Consider the following 9,618-nt stretch of genomic DNA (forward strand, 5'->3'; position numbering starts at 1 on the left):
TTTATATTATTTATTGAATATTATTTGAATATTCATTCGAGGGCTTATGACTCAGTTTATATTATTTATTGAATATTTTTGAATATTCATTTGAGGATCTATGACTCCGATTATTTGCTGAGATATATTCTTTATTTTATTAAAGAATAAGGTGTAAATAATCAAACTTATTTTCGATTATTCAAATAAAGATAGTACTTTTATATAAGTATATCTTTGGTTATTTAATATCCATTTCAAGTATAAGTTTTAATACTTCTACTTCGATTATTTTTATAAGGATTATCTTTATGAGAATATTATTTAAATAATAATATTCAGGCATTTTTCTAAATATACTGGGGACTGATTTACTTCATTAAATCAGCTTTACTCCAAACACTCTTTAAAGTGTTTTCGAGTCTTCAAAATGATTTTTAAAAGTTAGAGCGGATCCCAAAACTCATTTTTATATTTAAGATCTTCCTTTTTAAGGGGATTTAAATACTCGCTCAAAACCTGGGGAATCCGGCTCTGTGGTGTATTTTATATTCGCAACAAGGTTGCTGTTTTGATAAATGAATCGATTACTTACCCAATATTCGGGAAGTAAAATTCTTGGAACAAGTTAATCCATTAACAGGCATCGCCTGGGAAATATCGGTGAGTTTTCCTTTCCAACTAGATACGACTTCTTGGTGAAGCCGTATCAACAAGTTTCTACTTGGGGAAAGAGGGAACGAGCTTTACGTTTCAGAGTCATGGATTTCATCTGAACTAGGAGTGGCATAAGTGGCCGAGTAGCGCCGGCCCAGCCTTATTATATTGGCCCAAATGGCCTGGAAGTTCCGCTAAGGCGGTCCATTCCTTAGGAGTTCAGTGTTCGGTTGACAAGTAAATCCGACAGGTTCTCCTCTACATGTAGAAAATGGTGGGGTTGTACTACTACGACTGATCATCGTAAGTGGTCTTTCTGGCGCGGTAAACTCCCGTAATGAGTTCATCATCCATTTGGATAATTCTGCAACACTACCCGTAGCATTTCGATCGAAAGGCTACTAATGGGTGGTTGTCGAAGCATTGACAGGGTCAAACATTTTTATTGGTGTATCCATTGAATGAAGTATCTCGTAACTTCATCTCTTTTCAAAATATTTCAAAGATCAAATATTTTCAAGTTTTATTTGTGGTCTCATCTATGGGATGACCTCGTGAATCTTATAATACTTTGAACGGTGATAGTTCAAGTAGCTTTATAAATGATATAAGTGTGGGGAAGTAATGGTAACTTCATTCCTTGTTTTTACTTATATCTAGTAAGTAATTATCTTACACACGATAAAGATTCTAGTAAGTATCCATTTAGATACTTGTATTATTGTTATCACTACATATTATCTTGCGAGCTGTAAGGCTCACTCTTGCTTTATTTCTTCATCACACAACAACAGTTAGGAGAGATGGCAAGACTCCAGCAGACCCAGCGCAAGCGCGTGGGAAGAGTCCCGCGTCTTCCCGATGATGTTGTAGCTGCTATAGCTGCAGAGGTAGATCCATTGTAGTTCAGACCATCTACTTTTGAGAATCAAATTATGTATAATTATAACTTGTGGCAGATAATGGCAATTAACTGTAAATTATCAAGTAATCATTTTGGGTTGTAATAATTTTAAATTGTGGATTCAAAGACTTGTACTTATTTCAATTTCATCTCTGAGACTATAATGGGTTGTGGTGTGTGTTAGTGTGGGGTCACAGCATGAGGTTATTTATTATTAATTAAGTGAAGTGATATTGTGGAAAGAAAGACCGTGACAACCCGGATCCCCGACCCCGGATCTGGGGGTGTTACAGGGGCAACAAAAGCTCAACTCCTGCTAAGGACAACCACCTTATTCCTAATTCGCCGAACTCAGCGCAATCCGGACTGGGGGCAAGAAAAGCTCAACTCCTGCTAAGGACAACCACCTTAGTCCTGATTCACCGAACTCAGCGCAATCCGGACTGGGGGGCAAGAAAAGCTCAACTCCTGCTAAGGACAACCACCTTAGTCCTGATTCGCCGAACTCAGCGCAATCCGGACTGGGGGGCAACAAAAGCTCAACTCCTGCTTTGGATAACCACCTTATTCCTGATTCGCCGAACTCAGCGCAATCCGGACTGGGGGGCAAGAAAAGCTCAACTCCTGCTAAGGACAACCACCTTAGTCCTGATTCGCCGAACTCAGCGCAATCCGGACTGGGGGGCAAGAAAAGCTCAACTCCTGCTAAGGACAACAACCTTAGTCCTGATTTGCCGAACTCAATGCAATCCGGACTGGGGGCAAGAAAAGCTCAACTCCTGCTAAGGACAACCACCTTAGTCCTGATTCGCCTAACTCAGCGCAATCCGGGCTGGGGGGCAACAAAAGCTCAACTCCTGCTAAGGACAACCACCTTATTCCTGATTCGCCGAACTCAGCGCAATCCGGACTAGGGGGCAAGAAAAGCTCAACTCCTGCTAAAGACAACCACCTTAGTCCTGATTCGCTGAACTCAACGAACTCCGGATTGGGGGCAAGAAAAGCTCAAGTTCTTTTAACAAAACAATCAAAAGCTCATTTTCTACAAACATACCCAAATTCACTCCCCCATCCATAAAATCTGCATAAGGGAGTGGGGGGGCACATGATAGTATATATAGCTCCTGGGAGGGCTACTCCTAGGCCTTCAACTCCACACAGCTCCTGGGAGGACTACTCCTAAGCTCCTAACTCCATATGGCTCCTAGGAGAACTACTCCTAGGCCTTCAACTCCATACAGCTCCTGGAGGGACTACTCCTAAGCTCCCAACTCCATATGACTCCTGGGAGGACTACTGCTAAGCCCCTAACTCCACGCAGCTCCTAGAAGGAGTAGTCCCGCACACTACCGCTCCTAACCGGCGCAGTCCCGCAAGCCTAACCTTGGTAATTCCTAGCACGTGAGACGTTGGCCCAGGCACGTGACGGGAACAACTGTCACACATCAATCATGGAATAATCAGGGCACGTGTCAGAGGATCCTCAGAACATTCCTCGGCCAATCCCGCACTGACACGTGTAAAGCATCCACTCCAGCCAAGTGTCCTCCGCTCCCAGAACCAATGGCTATGATCTAAAGGTACCAACCCCAAAACCCTACCCTTGGCCTATAAATAACCCAAGAAGGTGAGGTTTTGGGGTTAATCATTCTTTCACACTCATACACTCACACAGCAACCTTACAATCATATTCGTCTTCATCTTCCCAAAAAGCTAGTTCTTACTCTCACGTCGGAGGCGCCGCGGGACTCAACCCCCCTTCCGGTGTTGTTTTGTAGGAACCCAACCACAGCTACACCTCTACAGCGGAGAAGGATCCAGGACGCCGTCGAAGGAGCAGCCCCGCCACCAGGAGTTATCAATATCCAAATTTTCCATGTTGTATTTCACGATCAATAAGAAACAGGGGCCTTGCTGATTTCACTCTGCTTGCATCCTCATCTTTTATCCTGACAACAAATTTGTCAGTCTCAATGTATATTTTTTTTTCATGGCAGGTTATCTCTACGTGTATATATATTTTTTATTTTTTTTAGGATTTATCAAGAGAGATCCCGGTGATGGGTAGCTTAACAATGGTGTAGAAATTTGTGTTATATTATTATTGTTATTATTATTACTAGCTTAAAACCCGTGCGATGCACGGATTGCACAAATATTTTTTAATATTATATAATCTTTATAAAAATATTTGAATTCAATTCTTAATTTTGTTCATTTAAAATTTTAAATGATATGACTTCATAATAATTATATTAGTAGATGTATATGTTCATAACTTTTTTTAAGATTTAAACTTATAGTGATAGTATTGGTAGGGGGAAATGTATTATAACGGAATTATTTTTTATTGAGTGTAAAAATATAATGTCTCCACTATGTTCAGAACTTAAAAAATATTATTTTAGTATGGTGATTACTTATACGATTTATAATCTATAAAAGATATTTGAAAAAAAAAATATTACTGATTGAACGACATAGTTTTATTGATAATTCTATTTGTATTTAAAAATAATAATATTTATGTTTTAATTAAAATTTGATTTTTAAGTTCGCATCAATAGAATATGAATTATACTTAGTCTAATATTAATTTGATTTATCTCGGTCAGTGGTTTACATTATTTTATATTAGCCCGATGCCCAATACACCGACCAAATCAAACTAATTATTTTTAGTCTAATTTTTAATATTTTTTAAAGTCTGGATTAATAAAATAATTTTGTTTTAGAGAATAATAAGTATATATGATTTTATTTTTTTTGGTCGAAATGTATTTTTATTTTAGTTTTGTGTTAGTATGAATTAATTATATAATTTATTTTTTTATCCTGGATAAATAAAATATATTATTTTGTTTATCCAAGTTCATTAATATAATTTTTTTAGGAGGATGGATAGTATTATTATTTTTATCTTACCCCGATTCACATGATATATCAACTGAATATTAATAATTATATTTAGTTTGCTTAAATTCAATTTAGCCCGAATTAACAAATTAGAATAATATTGAACTTGATATGAATTAAAATATAAATTGATAAAAGAAGTTGAATTTAATATAAATTATAAAATAGATTTGAAATTGGTAAAGTGATAGAGTAAATTGATTTTAATATTAATTATAATTGATCGACCCAATAATTAGAATTAGAATAATTAAGGAAGGGTAATCAAGTAATTTCAGCAAATACCTACTGACCGACTACCAAACTTTTAATGTTTCGTCTATTATAACAGTATAGATTGTTATCTCTTTTTTTATTTTAGTATTTGATTGTATAACATATATTAGTTATCATATACTTCGTCCGTCACATTGTAATAGTTCACTTTACAAAATAAAAAAATTCCAAAATATATGTCATGTTAACAAACTCATGCAATTTTATAATTTCGATATTGACTAAAAGACCCTTCTCATAAATGTCCTTGTATGAAAATTGAAAGTGCACATTATTTTATGGATTTTTGTGTGTGTATGTATAATATGTACATTTACTCATTTTTTGGAATAGATACAATTAATATAATGTGTAATAATTACATTACATTATTGTGTGAAAACCCAAAAAAAACACATTTTAATTTCTATTTTTTAATATGTGTGAAATTTACAAAACAGATAATTAAAATAAAATGAAAGGAGTAATTTCTAATAAAGGGAATAAGTTTATTAAGGAAAATGATATTAGTATGCCTACCATATGTATCCTCTATTCAAACATTAACTCTATAATTAGTTAGTGGTGTGAATGAGTAGCAACGGAATAAGACAAGTAGTTTATAATTTGTAAATAAATAAATATGACAAATGCTCTTTAATTTCATAATCAGGTTAGAAAGTATATGTACAAAGACGGATGGTTTAAATGTTAGATACAACCATATAACTGCATAATAAATTTCATAAAATTAACAAGATTAAATTTCCTCGTTTTTAAATGAAAGAGAATGGAAGATACAATATTCAATAATGCTCACACTACTATCTACCTCTAAATCAATTTATAATATCAACAGAAATATAACTTATAAATAGCAAACTCTAAAATCATTAAAAAATGAGCTAATAAAATTATAATATTTTATACGGCCACAACTAACATAGATGATCACTATCTCATGTTAGAGTAATATAAATATATGTAATTAACAAATAATTTGAATAATTAGTTTATAAAATATAAAATATATTTTATTAATTTATAAAAGTAATATAGAAATCTTTTAGTACTGAACTTTATAAAAGAATAGACAAATACAAATTATACATTCATTAAATAGAATTATACACATTAAATTATAATAATAATTTAAGAAAATGATAAAAATAAATATAGCATATATGTTTATCAACACATACTGACAAGATTTATCAAACCCATATTTTAATTGCACATTAATACTAAATATAACGACTCGTATATTTTGTTATCTAAATGTGTAATTATTGAATGAGTAAATTTATATATTCTTAAAATGTACTACTTAATTTACCCATTTTACCCATAACCCATATTAATTATAAAATTACTAGATTCATGGATATATCCACAAAATTTATCCAATGGGTAAATAAATTTACCCATGACCCATATTAAGTATAAAATCTATATATCCATGGATATATTCATATAAGTTTACCCATTTTTTTACCCATCAAAATAATAAACATGGAAATTTTTTGAATTTTAAAATTTAAACATCTTATCTAAGTAAAGATTTGCATGATTTTCTCACATCTGTTATAATACTAATTCAATGATAATTATTGGTTTCCTTATTCTCTCTCATTCTTTATTTACACATTCAATTGTTTTTTTTAAATTCAAATTTCCTTAATTATCTCATATTCAATCAAATTACCCAATTAATATTATATGTGTGCTACTCAAGATCCACTATTTTAGCCACGAATACGATAAAACTATCTATTCAAATATATCTACCTTCAAAAAACACTATTTCAAATTACATCAGACATTTATCTCTCTCATTCTTCTATTTTTAATTTTTTTTTCTTTTTATTCGACTTTTTACTCTTTTTTTTGTAATTTTAGTATAATTTTTTGTATTGATTTGATATGTCGTCTCTTTTACTCTTTCTTTTTTGTAATTTTAGTATTATTTTTTTATATTGATTTGGTATGTTTGTATAAATATTCTTAATCTACATTTATAATTTTAAATTCAAAAAACAAGCTATCTATGGAAAAAGATTTTAGACTAATCAATCATGCATGATTTGCTCCTTTATTTGTTATATTTTTAAATTTTGAATTTCATAATTATCTATAGAAACTATCACTCCTTGATTTATGAATTGAGTTAAATTATTGATATATATACGTTCGTTATTCTTCTTCTCTCAAATTTCAAATCTCAGAATCTCATTTTCTCTCTTTCTTTTTGCGGGTTACATGTAGATTTTAATTGAGTTTCATTTGCTAATGAACAAATAGGTTAGTACATCATAGTTCTTCTTTTTTCTGTTTTTCATTTAATTCGTCTCTGCACTCCTTTCTTTATGTAATTTTAGTGTTGTTTTTTGTATTGATAATATGTTTGTACTATTTCCAAGCATTGTTGGGTTAAGAATCCTTGGAGGTCTGTTAGTTATGTCATGAGGGATTTTGTTGTTATTTTGGTATTGCTGATGATGGCATTGCACTTGCACAATTGGGATTTCTGGCCTTTTTATTGGCTAGCTCCATGTTCCGGGAAATCTTTGTTTTTGGCCATGATTGGTAAATTTTGTCCTATTTTTCCATTTGTTTTAACTATTTTTATAGAGTGAGTTGACTTGTATCTGGTTCTTGATGTTACACTGGACATGGAAGCTTCTCTGATAACCCAAGATTGAATAGCATATTCTTCAATTCTTGTGCCATACCATGGATGGTATGTTAATCAATCTAAACTTGTAATTAGAAACTCTGAGCAATACGTAATTTTGTAAAATATTACAAAGGTGAGTTCCTGCAGGAGAATCAGCCAACGAACTCACCATCAGAACCATGAAGATATTGAGAAGGATGAATCTTGGGTTCCTGTAAAGTTTCTTCACTCTCATACTCATAACTCAATAATTGTTTTTTCACAGTTCCTTATAATAAAATGTGCATCAATGTTTTTTATTTTGGTTTCAGCTACCAGAAAAGATATACAAAAGTCTGTCAGTCCACATTAAACTTCTGAGATTCAAGATTCCGTTTCCCATATTTGCATATCTTCATATCTGGTGAGAAATCATCTTTATTTTGATAGAAGCTAACATCTGTCTCTAAGTTCTTAGAACATTAAAGGTCATAATTTCTATGTATAATCTGCATAAATAACATATCAGCAAAAGTCAAGGGAATAAAGGTTCACAGTTCAACCCATATAGTGATATATTTCACCTGAGTGAGAAGAATTTGGTGGTAACGTCGACATTGTGTTGGACTGCAATGCTATCTATCCTTGGCTACATGGCTAATACATTTGGCTAGGACTGCTGTAGTTAATACTATTAAATTGCAGTGATATTGCACCTTGTATCATGTATCATGCAAAGAAGTGCTGATGCAATTGGCAATGATGGAGAAAGCTAATGCTAGAGGAATGAATTGAAGTTTAACTATAATGCCATATTTCAGTGTTAGTGTCGGTGATTTTTGCTAATTTGTAGTCTGTTGCTTAGTGAACTTCAATTTTCTAAATTATGACCAAGTAATGTAAGATTGTAATCGTAAAGTAAATAGTGAGTGGGTTCTTCTTTAGTATATTTGGTCCAAGAGTATGTGAGACTGCATGCTATGTTTAATAATTGTATTAGTATCTTCTTCGTGAGGTTTGAACTATCAGGGCTTGTTGTGTTCTATTTTAATATATCATTTGACTTTATAAAAAAAGAACGTTTTTATAGTTACAGAAATTGCAAAGTATATAAATAATAAATTTAGTACAAGTTTATTCATTTTTACATTTTATTGAAAAAATCAGATTAAAAAGTATCATAGTATATAAATAATAAATTTAGTTTATATGCATACTTTTTATTGTATTTAACTAATAAAATTATTAAGTTCATTCAAATTATGTACAAAAAAATATTATGAAGATAAAAGTGCAATATTAAACTATGAAAAGTTTGGATAAATTATGTAACCTTATGTAATATTGATTTTGAGGTCAATTATCTTTTGATATTAAAATCTCAAATATTGAATAAATTAATAAAAATATCAAAAAATTTAAAAAAGAGATAGTTTGATATTTATGTGATATTTTTATGCATTTCAAAATATATGCATACACAGTTTACATTTTCAAAAAAATAATATTTATCTGCATTTCAAAATCATTGTTATATTTTATGTAATTTTAATTTTTTTTACAACAAATTTTGTCGAGAAAAGAAATATTTTAATTTTATAATATTTTTCTAAGAATTAATTTTATAATGCTTAAAATAGGAGGTGTCAATGTAAGATGAATATAAGTAATATTAAATTGAATTTTTAATAAAAAAAATCCGTTAGAAAAATAATTTTAATGCACTAATGTTTACTTTTGTAAATTGTATACATCAAATATAACATAGTGGTTATCAATTAACATATTTTAAAATAACTGATGTAGAGTATTTATATTTTTTTTTAAGTTTAAAGTATGAGGTGTTGCCATGGCGAGTAATATTGAACTAAATTGTATATCAAAATTCAGCTATTTTGATATACTTTTTATTTGTCTATAGTATATATTTACCTTTTGACAATTAATGTAATTTATATAATTTTAAATTTTTTTACATTAAACTGTGTTGAGAAAATAAATATTTTAATTTTATTATTTTTTTTTGAATAATTAATTTTATAATGTTTAAAATTGGAGGTGTGAGTTTAAGGTGGCTATCAGTAATACTAAATGATTTTTTAACAAAAAGTTTTTGTTGTAAAATAATTTTAATGCACTAATATATATTTTTACAAATTGTATACATCAAATATAATAAAATAGTTGTCAAATAACATATTTTAAAATAACTTATGTAAAGTATATATATTTATTTTTTCAAAGTTTAAA

At 30.6% G+C, this 9,618-nt stretch overlaps 1 pseudogene; it reads left to right on the top strand.

Moving 5' to 3' along the window:
* The first annotated feature begins 6,118 nt into the window (after positions 1-6,118).
* Positions 6,119-8,042, top strand: LOC141660111 (omega-3 fatty acid desaturase, endoplasmic reticulum-like; annotated as a pseudogene).
* Positions 8,043-9,618: the final 1,576 nt, after the last annotated feature.

The sequence above is a fragment of the Apium graveolens genome, chromosome 5, assembly GCF_009905375.1.
Source record: "Apium graveolens cultivar Ventura chromosome 5, ASM990537v1, whole genome shotgun sequence".
In the NCBI taxonomy this organism is placed as follows: domain Eukaryota; kingdom Viridiplantae; phylum Streptophyta; class Magnoliopsida; order Apiales; family Apiaceae; genus Apium; species Apium graveolens.